Source organism: Triturus cristatus, chromosome 3_1, assembly GCF_964204655.1.
Source record: "Triturus cristatus chromosome 3_1, aTriCri1.1, whole genome shotgun sequence".
Classification (NCBI taxonomy): domain Eukaryota; kingdom Metazoa; phylum Chordata; class Amphibia; order Caudata; family Salamandridae; genus Triturus; species Triturus cristatus.
In genome coordinates, this window is record NC_140583.1 from 917,814,914 (window position 1) to 917,827,246 (window position 12,333).

A 12,333-nucleotide genomic window follows, 5' to 3' on the forward strand; every position below is an offset into this window, starting at 1 on the left:
TGACTACTTTGATGGACAGATCGGCCAGTAACGGAATTTCACCTGTGTAGTCATGCAACGCCTCTTGGGCTGAGCCCAGTCCATAGACCCTCCCATCTTTGGGAGGTACTGGTTTTGTTTCTGTTCTAAAGGTGAAGTATCCATCAGAAAAACGATTTACCTTCAATAGTGCTCTTTCTGGTGAATACTGTATCTGACTGCAGTTTCTTCATTGCCCTTCCACCTTCCCATTTTGTGAATGGAATCTCGTCTTACCATCTGCATACTGGTACCTCTAATAGTTTTGTACTCTGCTTCTGAGGGTGTGGAAAGACTCCATCATGAAACGGACTCGAGCACGCAACTGTGGCACATGTATGCGGCATTGCTCCATCACTTCTGGGGTGAAATGAAACCAACATGGAGCTGCACAGTGCCACATACTGGCATGCAAGAGCACTGATATGGAAAATATCTGGTACAGTCTGACGCCTGGTGAATTTTTTAAAGGAGATGTATATGCTGTAAGATGGAGAATCCACCAGAAAGACAATTACCAAAGGTAAATAACTTGTTCCTCATTGGCTAGGGTTCACCATTGTTGCCAAAAGGACCCACCTGCAGCCTCTTCGGATACAGCGCTATTTGAGGGCCACACCTAACACTCAGTTGGTTCCCTACCAGGGAAGAAGTACAAGCACTTCAGAGGTTGATTCAAATTTTCTAGACAATGAAAATGGTCATGAAATTGTTGGCCATGATGGGTTTGTGCATAGATCTGGTCCACTTTGCACGCTTACAGATGCATCTGTTGCAGGAGTGTTTAGGATCACTGTGGGCACAGGCACCTGGGAACTTTGAAAATACATAGAGTTGTTACCCTGGAGCTAGCACAAGCACCTATGGTGAAACACAGAAAATCTGATGATAGGGTGACACTGGCAAGAATGCCTCACTTCACTGGTTGAGCTAACATCCGTCTACCCAAACTGTTCAAAGAGCCAAGCAGAACCACTACTTCACATCAGTGAGTTGGAACTCAAAGTAGTGTTTCTAGACCAAAGGTATTTCATACACAGTTAGACTGGAAGATTATTATTACACATTCATACAGACATGACTATGCTTGAAAGCAGAAAATTCTGTCCCAGATTGAGCAACATATACAGCTCTATGCTCTCAAGCACTACATCTACCTTTTGGGAGAGCACCTCCTTGGGATTGCAACTACTTTTAGGACCTAGGGCCAGATGTACGACCCACCAATTAGCGAGTCGCAAATTGCGTTGCATTTGTGACTCGCAAATTGGGGTGCACAACAGTGTCTGAGACACTGTTTGGGATTCCCAGGGGGGTCACAAATTGCATGTATATTAATGAGTCTGTCCCAGTTTGCGACCCCATTGGGAATGGATGGCACTCCTAGGGATGGTGGCCTTCTGGGGTCAGCAGACCACCATGTCTGGGACTGCTTTTAAAGGAAAATGGGATGCATTAAAAAAGATAAAATGAAACTTTTCAGTTTCATTTTTTAAGGGCAGCCAGTGGTCCCTGGGACCACTGCTTACCCTTAAAAAATATTTTTAGAGCCACTTACAAAGGGGAAGGGGTCCCCCGGGCACCCCTTCCCGTTTGCGAGTGGTCTACCACCCTTCTGTGAAGGGTGGTAAACTGCGACTGTTTTCCGAATGCAATTGTGGTTGCAGAACAGTCATACATGGCTTCAGGAGTCGCTATTAGGAAGGGACGCCCTTGGAACGCCCCTTCCTAATAGCGAGTCGCTAATCCTATTTGCGAGTCGCAAATTGATTTGTGACTGGCAAAATTGGATTAGTACATGGGCCACACGTTTTTTGTGGTCGCAAACGGGTCTAAAAACCATTTGGGCCCGCAAAAAACGTCCGTAAATCTGGCACCTAGTCATTATTTCCAAATCTACAGCATGTACTTTAAAAAATTCTGACCTAAAAATGTTTTCCACACCCCTAGTCCTTCGGGAATTTACTATGGATTAACTAATCAGGGAAATTTGTGTTTGCTTTGCCACCACTTCCACTAATTCTATTCTAATACTGATGCTGTACAAGTATAGTATCTCTAGTCTCAATCACATTATGGTGCAGAGAAAGTGATTTACAGGTGCTAACCGTAGGAAATCCCTTTTTTTCTACACGTTAACAAAGACTTATGTACTTATTCATGCTTTGTACCACGTGGTATAATTTTTCCATTTTAACCAGCTCCTTAAATTTCCAGTGTTTTTTCAAACCCAACATGCAGTGGAACAAGTGCATTGTTTTCTTTAGGTGTCAAAGGAGCACTACTGTATTACAGAAACAATAAAACTGTGCACGAAATAACTATTTTCTTTGCACCTGCGCACTGCTGCCTACTCGTTTTCAGAGGTGGCATACCTAGATGGATATTTACATGCATTTAAATATGATAAACGTACACAGGCAATTTACAGACTTTTTGAAAGCACTTTTCTCTCTGAAAAATGCTTCTACATCTATATTATTTCAAAGCACATTGGTCTCTACGATAACAGTAGTATTGTGAGTTAAACAGATATTACATACTGAGGCAAGCTCCAATAAAAATCGGAACATCTATAGAGACTGGCAAAATCTACTTAGAATTTCAGTGGGGTCAGAAAACCGTGTTTGGTGCTCAAACAACCAGAGATAATGGTGGAACCATATGGCCTCTAACTGAGCTCCCTTTCACAAAACCTGTATACGGGTTATACCACACTCTTCCACATATTCCTTTAATGATACTCTAATCCATGTGTCATTTGAGTAACTGTTTTCGGTCCTTGCTCAGAACTTGTGCAAATTAAAACCACTTATAAGGCTACAATGTAATCATGTTTATTTCATTTAGTATTTGCTATGAATTTTCCTTTGCTAAACAGCAACTTTTATGAGTTCCAGGTGAACGTGTGTGTGCGTTAGTGTGTTAGTTAGTTACCTACCTACATACTGGCGGTTGCCAGTAGGTAGTTATAGTTAGGACCATATTTCCATAGGAAAAAAGTTTTTGACTTGCCTATATTCTTAGGTGGCGTTTGTCGAATTTTCACAAAATGCATGAAAATTTTTGTGGCATTCTGTCAAGCAGCGGCTGAGAAAAAAGGGGCGGGGCTGTCAAACAAAGTGCGTTTCCCATGTTAATTCAATTCCCATAGACTCTTTAGACACGCCTGCATCTCGAACTGCTGGATGGAATTACACCAAATTTGGCAGAAAGACAGATTTTGATCCGCAGATTGTGCTTTTTGTTATTTGGTATAGATCAGTTCAGTAGTTTGCCAGATAGTGAAAGAAATCCACAGATAGTGAAAGAAATCCAAATGTAATTATCTGTGGCCGCGAATAGCTGGCAAATATGCTCACCAACAGGAATGCTGTGATTGGCTGGCCGAAAGCTGAGCAGAAAGTCGCGGCCGTCACTTTAGTTAATCGGAACAGTCTCATGCACCCACTCACACATCCACTCACTCATAGACTCACTAATGGACCAACTCAGATTAGTGCATCCACTCACAGATTCGCTCACTCATGCACCCAATCACTCAGACACTCAAGTACTCAGTCACAGACCCTATCAGTCATGCACCCACTCAAACACCCTGTCAAAGGCTCATACACCCACTCACAGACCCCACGCTGAAGCTCACTTACCCACTCATACATCCATTCACAGATCCACTCAGACACCCAGTCACAGACCCAGTGTGGCACTAACACACTCACTCGCCTCTACAGAGGCGCTCATGCACTCAGTTACACACTCCGAGACTCATGCATCCACTCATCCTCTCAGACATGCACCCACTCAGTCACACATTAACTCACACCCCCTAAAGAGGCACCCATGCAGTCACTCACAGATTCTTCCAGACACTCATGCAGTCATTCACAGACCACTTAGACACTGATACACCAACTCCGAGACCTAGTCATACACTGATGCACCCACTCTCAGACCTACTGAGATAGTGATGTGCCCTCTCACGGACACACTCGGACACTTACACACCCCTTCAGAGTCCCAATGAGACACTCATTCACCCACCCACTCACACACTTCCGATCCCCTCACACACCCATGTACCCAATCACAGACCCACTAAGAAACTCATGTACCCACTCACAGACCCCCTTGTACACTCACGCACCCACCCACTCTCAGATTCACTTAGACACCTACACATACACACACACACCCCCACACCCTTTGACAGAGCTTCTCAGACGGTAATGCACCCACTGAAAGCCCCATTCAAACTCTCATATACACACATTCGCAGACGCACACAGAGACTCATGCATGTTTCCATAGGGTAATTTAGATAGTTATGTACCCAGTCAGTGTGATGCACAGAAACACTTATTTAGTTATGAATTTTGAATGTGCAGGTGTCTATTGCATGTCTGCCTTTCTTTTGCGTATTTGCAACATCGTTGCAAAGATTTCAAATAATTGGGGGAAAACATCTTTAATTAAAGAAAATGGACAGCATTTTGGACAGTAACCAAAGGCTGCAATTGATGCCAGTTCAACACTCTTTGGCCAAACCACATGCCTACATTAGCCAAACTCAAGTCCCTGTCAATACCACTCTTTCTAGAAGACTCTCTAGCCCAAAACACATAGCTGCCGCCCACAATCCACACTTTAACCATTTTGAAGTGAAGCAGCAGTAGTAGACAGGAGAAGGCTGGAGCTGAGTGAGACCGATTTCAACATGAAAGGCAGTTAAAATGGATGTTAGATTCTGATTAAAAACAACAATTGTTTGGTTGCTGTAAAGATGCAGGTGAATAGAATTAGGTAGTGTATTTAGAGGATCATTAAGTAGATTTTTTATTGTCTCTGGCAAAAAGGTAAAAGTGTAATGGAACCATGGATATGATTTTAACTCTGAATAGCCAACCACTCCTGCTGCAGTTGATTTTGTAACTAGTATGGTCTTTTTAGAATGTGCAGCGAACTTGTAACCTACGGGTTCTAGTGTGTTGCAATGGAGACTGTGCTAAAAGTGTATGGGGGAAGGGTGTTAAAGAGAGTTTTCAGTTTGGAGAAATTAAAGTGGTTAGATTCCTAGTAAGGTCTTGCTAATAAAGTATACTGTAGTAATAAAGTCATAAAACTACCAAGCCAGATATGTTCTGCAAATGTTGTGAATATGCACAAACTCCCTACCCTATTGGGCTTCTTTATAAAAGTGCATGAAAGGGTTAACAATTTAATAACCATTTAGAAGTGGAGTTTGTATGAGAGTAGTGTGACATTCCTATGCTTAGTTTTCACATTTCCCGATCCTATTGAATCCATCTAATAAGGGTAAAAAAAAAAGTTCACCAACCAACTCAATTTTCAGGTATGTGAATTATATTGAAGTTTGCGAAAACCAATGATTGAAAAGGTATATGTATATGTCAGGTTGTTAAAAGTGAGTACACAATCTATAGAAAAGTAGTGAAACTTTGAGATCTGTGAGTGGTCGTGTGAGTGTTTTTATATGTTTATTAATAGATGGGTAAGACCCTTTGTGAGTGTGTGAGTATTCAACTGTTTGTCTGAGGTGCAGACTAGCTGAGTGAGAAGTTAATTTAGAATGGGTTGTCCTGGAACTGTATCTTGTACATGTGCGGTTTTACTGCATGCTCTAATTGCTATAACTGCTTGCTTAGAGTTATACTTAAACTTAACTATGTATAAGACGCTTTACAAGTTTTAAAGGTCCATACATGATGTGCTGCTCACATAGAATGTTTTCTTTGAAGTCTGGGATTTGTAGTCTTATTTATTCCATTTTGAAAAGGGGATTACAAGTCTCAGAATTTAAAAGAAAAATCATAGACTGAAGCTGTACATAACTCATGAACATGTGACACTTGGCAGCTATGTATTTAATACCCTTTAGGGCAGGTGTTGGTAAATTAAAGGGCAGGTTTGTATGTGCTTGGATGGTAAGGCATGCCCTTTTAACTAATAATGAGTCATGTGTAGTATGAGAGTGCTGGGCATAGTTAAGTATGCACTGTTCCATATACAGTACACATTTTCATACATATGTGGTAAACAATTAATACTCCTCTACTGTGCCAGAGTACACAGCTATGTAGTTATTCCCTGACAAACCCAAATAGAATTTATGTATGCAGCAGTAATTACTCATAACTGGCAACAGTAATTGCATAAACCTGATTGCTGCAGACCCCTATGGCAAGCACTACATAGTGTAAACTACCCATAATGCAACTGGCATACGTTTCCAAAGCTTCTCTCTCACCCAGTGAAACCACGACAGAGGGACTTACACATTCACTCACATACTCAGAAACCACTTCAGTTCAGTTCATAAGGCTTTATTCGGAGCTTAAAAACAAAGTCCATAAAAGCACAAACATACATAAAAAACTTCATCATTTTAACAATCAGATATGTAAATACATTAAAAACAATTTAAAAAGACAGATTAGGCCTCGCTTTGATAGCCCGCAAAAGGAAAGTGGCAGTAAAGAAACATACATCAGGTGGCATGTTAAATAGCAGATTCATAGTGTCTTTTACAGTCCGGACTCCGTGTTTCTTAAAAACAGGTTTTAAAAAAGCTGACCGGAGGTTTCCATAAAATGAGCAGAACAATAAGAAGTGTACAGTACTTTGTGCGGTAATATTGTCACATGGGCAAGGACCTGTTGGGTGTTTCTTAATGCTTGGAAATGCGACCAGATGATGAACAATACCAAAGCGGAGCCTTGTCAAAACAAATCGATGGGAGGGTCTAGAAACAAAACTCAAATATGGTTGAAACTCTATCGTTTCACTAAAACTTCCATAAAAACGACAGGTTATTAAGTTATCACTAGTCCTCCCACGCTTCTCATTTCTGTGATTCATAAAAGTAGATTTCAGCTCATTTTTGGTAAAACAAGAGGCTGCATGATGATCCTCTAATATATTAAGATCAAGGATTTTAGAGACACTTTCAGAAACAAATTTTACCCATGGGATCAATAGATGCTTATCGGTGGAGAGACAATCTTCAATAATGGCTCTATTTAGAGATGTCTCTTCCTTTATCCATATTGCACGCCAAAGCATAAGCGGTCTAAGGGCTACATGATCTAAGAGATGTTGGATCCCAAACTCCCTATGCACCAGATCGGTGGAAGCCGAAGTAGGTAGACTTAAAAGTCTTTTAAGAAAGGTGTTTTCTTCCACTTGAAGACTGCTACTCGGTGCATGCCCCCAGATACCGGCACCATAGAGAGTAATGGAAAGACACCTCATTTGATAGATTTTTAACATGTCCATGAGCCGTTTATCCCCTAGTTTAGAAGCGAACTGAAATACCCCATGGGCACTTTTCGCCATTCTACCCCTTACATAATTAATCTCATTGGACCAACTACCGGATTTAGAAAAGGTGATACCTAGGTAGTTGAAGGTGTCCACTGTTAAAACCTTTTGTCCTTCAATGAAAAAGGAATGTGGCTTTTTACAACTGTTGCCACACTCCATGACAAAGGTTTTTGATTTGTTAATCTTCAGCTTCCTGTCCTTAATGAACAGAGAGAATCTGTCCATTAGACGTTGCAGACCGATGGGAGTCCTAGATAAAATAACGGCATCGTCAGCATAAAGTAGAACAGGAATATGAAAATCAGGGGTTTTAGGGGTATCGGCCACTACGGTCTTTAAGACCGAATCAACCTCGTTAATAAAAAGTGTAAAAAGCAAGGGAGCGAGTACACATCCCTGCCTGATACCACGTCTAATGGGGAACTTAGGGGTACATTCCCCAGCCGAGCCGTAACGTACGCTCGATCTAAGATTGGCATAAAGCCGGGCCAAGAAATGAACAATGCCCTCTGGTGCACCCATTTCCAGGAGTTTCACCCATAAGATCTTATGGTTCACCATATCGAAGGCACTGCTCAGATCAGCAAAGCAGAGATAAAGAGATCCTTTCTTTGCCCTCGTATATTTCCCTATTAGAAGTTCAAGATTGAGACACTGTTCTATTGTTCCCCGTCCCTTCCTAAAACCATATTGAGAATTGGCCAGGATATTATTAGAATCAGCCCATTCTTCAAGTCTAACCAAGAGCACCCTACTCATGATTTTCACGGAGGAATCAAGAAGGGAGATTGGGCGGTAGTTCTTAGCATCACTTCTATCCCCCTTCTTATATATTGGGACTATAATAGATTCCTCCCATGAGGGTGGGACACCGAGGCAGACTGCTGCATTAAACACAGTCGTTAATAACGGGCCCCAGATCTCTGGTTCTTTTTTGTAGACATCAATGGGCACCCCGTCCGGCCCCTGGGCCTTACCTCCCTTACTGGCAGAGATACTGTTCTCAACCTCAGTAATGGAAATATCTAAGGGAATGGCAGACCAGTCGTCTCGGACTACATCCAAGTTTATGTTAGACTCAAAAATCATTGAAAAATGGGAGACCCAGCTTTCCACGCTGACGTTAGCAGTCAACTCTGGCATTTCCTCGTTTTTAAGAAATGGACTGTTAACAGTGGCCCAGAATAGGGAAGAGTCTGAGGTTTCAGCAGCTTGTTCTAACTTATCCCATGCCTCTAGCCTTAATTCGGCCTTCCTATTATTAATTGCAGACCGATAGCTGGCTCTAAATTCCCTTACCAAATTTATGTCTCTAGGTTTAGCAACAAGCGCTTCCTTGAGACCCTTAAGTGCATTGGTACTAGCATGATCGAACCATCCTCTAGACCTGCATGATTTTTCCTTTAGATACACTGTAAATTTGGCATCAATGGCAGTGTTAATATTAGTAAACTTGGGGATAATTACATCCGATACTTCGTTGTTCTCTAAAATAACAATAATATCGTTTAAACAGCTATTAATAATGGAGTTGGACAAGATATCTGCTTTGCCCCCTTTCCACCTAATTCTAATGCCATTGGGACGATGGGGTTCAATATTAGTAATGATATTAGGTTTAGGACCCCTTTTCGCCTTCCATAGTACAGCTTCCATAGTTAAGCAATTATGATCACTGATAAGGTTTTCCACTATCAGAGGGGCTGTACACCACTGGTTAAGGCTGGATGAAATGCAAATAAAATCAATCACAGTGTTTGCATTCCGGCCCGTAAAAGTGGGGATAATTTCACCAAAGTCCCCTGTCGAATTCTCCAATGGTTCCATATCATAGGTCTCCAGGATTTTATTAAGTGATTCTCCATATATATTGTGGGGAAAATGACAGACACCTTCCCCACAGCAATTAACAAAACCACATGCCCTTTGGACCAGAGGTGGACAGACAACTGTGTTAAAATCCCCTAACCAAATAAAATCAAACATAACATTGTTACCCGTTACTATGTCCGCCAGAGCGGATTCTAAAGCAGAAGCCACCTCATGTCTGGTGTTATCAAACACATTATTGTAAAAATTAATTAAAAGGATATTTCTACCCAGCTCCTCAGAAAGCCATAAGACCTGGGAGTGGACCCCAATGGTTACATGTTTCTTTACAATAAGTGGCACCTCTACAGAAATCAGAGTCAAAAGCCCGCCCTTTGCTCTGCCTGAAGTGGAAGCCACAGCCGGCAAATGGTAAGAAACAAAACCAGAATAATTAATGGGTACCAAACTCCAGGTTTCCTGAAAACAAATGATGCTAAAATTATTAATAAAATCGAACCATCCTAGACAAGTATCCTTTTGTGAGAGACCCGCGACATTCCAGCATGCAATAGTGCACCGGCCTCTATTGTCTAATGCGGTATGTGTAATTTGGTCAATCCTGTCCGCAACGCCGTTGGCTGGCCTTACAATTCTGCTGTCCGCTAAGACATCATTTAGGTTAACATTAGAGTCTATTAAACAGATGGTGTCAGGTAATTCGTGAGCCCCCTTGATCGGACTACAATTTCCTCTTCCCAAGGAAACAATCGCAGACCCTGAAACCACCGAAGGTAGCCCCAGTCAGTCATTACAGTCAAGGCCACTCAGGGGCTGGAATCTGTTAAACATAGAGATACTAGGGCCATCGCACATATTCAGGCCACTAGACCTCCCTTGATAACACTCAACGTCAGATTGAATTTTGAAATCCCTGTAAAAGAACCCCAAAGGGCGTAAGGATATTCCTTCATCCCGTGCCGGAAGAGAGGCAGCTTTGATCAGCACTGTAGATGTGAGTTGGGGGTTTCGAAAGTTGATGACTACACAATCCCCTCCACAAGTCTTGGGTGATTTCCCCACCCAGTTCGTTCTTCTAGTGCTTAGAATATCCCCCGAAAGTGCAACAGGGAAACCGCACTGCCTATGGAGCCAATCCACGGTTTTGTTCTTTAAAGATGAATGTGATTCAACAAAGCCGTGGTTGCTTCCAGAGGTATTAAAAGGGGGGACATTTGTTAATACTGCTACAAATGGTGCACAGGACGGTGGTAAATCCGGCTGGGGTCTACTAGAACTATTATGACTTAAACTGGGGTCCATAATTTTCCTCGGTACTAAATTAAGAGTGGATTTAGCCTGAGCCGGCAGCTGCGAATGGGAGTTAGGTATAACAGGTACAGCAGGGATAGCTACCCGATCGTTCTCAGAGCTAACGTTATTACTATCGATCATCATTGTATCAGAAATGTGATGATTGGAGGACGCCACAACAGATGCCTTCTCTTTATCAACTACAGATACTGCCTTAATGGTGCTTACTGAACTTATGGGGGTATCCACTAAACCACCCAGTCTAGCTACTTCATTAGTGATTGTAGCAAGTTTGGTCAGTAGGGGTCTAACAAGGAGGTCAAGCTTGGCCTCTAAAGCATTCAGCAGAAAGTCTAGTTGCCCCTTATCCAGACTGATCGTGGGCCCATCCTGTGACTTAGTTAGATCGTGCTGGATGATAGACGTTGATGGGTCAATTCTTTTGACAGGGCGATTCCCCCCTCGTTTAGGCTGGTTGGTTTTATTATTAGTTCTACAAGAACGTAATGATCTTTGTGTCCTAGGGGCCTGCACATTTGGGGTTATTGGATCTGGAGACAAATCCACACCTGATGGTAATTCAACAGTGGGCGTAATAGTGTCAGTGGTCTCACTTATAGAATCGTTGAGATCACCCAAAATGGGGCTGTATGATAAATTCGTATGGACACTAACATTTAGGGTGGAGGTTGGCTGAGAAGCTGGCTCAGTAGGAGGACAAGGGCCTGGACTATGTGTCCCCGATCGTCCTAAGGACTTTCTCCTTTCCTGGTTAATTTTGTCCACCATTTTTACTAAATAATTATCCATAGTGGACGACGCAGCCGCTGGTTTAGCTTTGGGCATTGTAAATATCAGCTATTGCACGACCAATATAGATATACACAAAATGACACACTAATTAACTGCGTATATACATTAACCAGCGAATAATCACAGTTAGTAGCCCGCTCCTACCCGCTCCTGTCCCGGACTGTCACAGACTGTCCGCCCTTTGTCCGGGCTTCGTCCGGCGCGTCCCGCTCGCGTCCCGCTCGGCGAAAGACAGAACGTTTATGTAGGCGTGGGTAGGCGGGCAGCAGCGCACCTGTGGCCGCGCACGGACTCGTGGTCAATGGAGTCCCGTGCAGCAGCCTCGCTTTCCCTCCTGCGTGCCCCGGTTCCTTGCACGGCTTCTCCTGCTGTAATGGATGTTCCTTAATGCTCTCCTCGACAAAGTGCTCCTCTGGCAGTGTGGCGATGCGGGACCCGCGCCAGCGGGTTCCGCGAGCTCCTTTGAATGAGAGTGGGCGGGTGGGCGGGCAGCAGCGCACCTGTGGCCGCGCACGGACTCGTGGTCAATGGAGTCCTGTGCAGCAGCCTCGCTTTCCCTCCTGCGTGCCCCGGTTCCTTGCACGGCTTCTCCTGCTGTAATGGATGTTCCTTAATGCTCTCCTCGACAAAGTGCTCCTCTGGCAGTGTGGCGATGCAGAAACCACTTATGTATGCAACAGCATCAAAGGCATTTGGAGACACACATACATACCCCTCTATTCCCTAACACAGGCACTGAGGTATTTGTTCAGCCACTTACATACACGTTCACAGAGCAAAGATAGTCCTATATCGGCACACTTAATTAAACATCACAAGTGTACACCTACACTCACTCGGATGTGTAGTGGAGTACTGACACAGCCTAGTCATCCATTCAGACAAATAGAATTTTATACGTCGGTGAGGCTTTAGCCCGTCTGTGCTTTTTCAATGCTAGCTCATCTTGGCATCTAAAAGACTTTCATCTAGTCTTAAACCAATGTTTTAGTGTACATGTCACCTCTGAGATAAGCTGAAGGTATGCCATAAAGC

The 12,333-nt window shown here is 43.1% G+C and overlaps 1 protein-coding gene across 22 annotated transcripts in view; it reads left to right on the forward strand.

The window, feature by feature from the left end:
- Positions 1-12,333, forward strand: part of BAZ2B (bromodomain adjacent to zinc finger domain 2B) — a 1,481,286-nt gene that overhangs the window by 648,789 nt on the left and 820,164 nt on the right. The window lies entirely within an intron of this gene.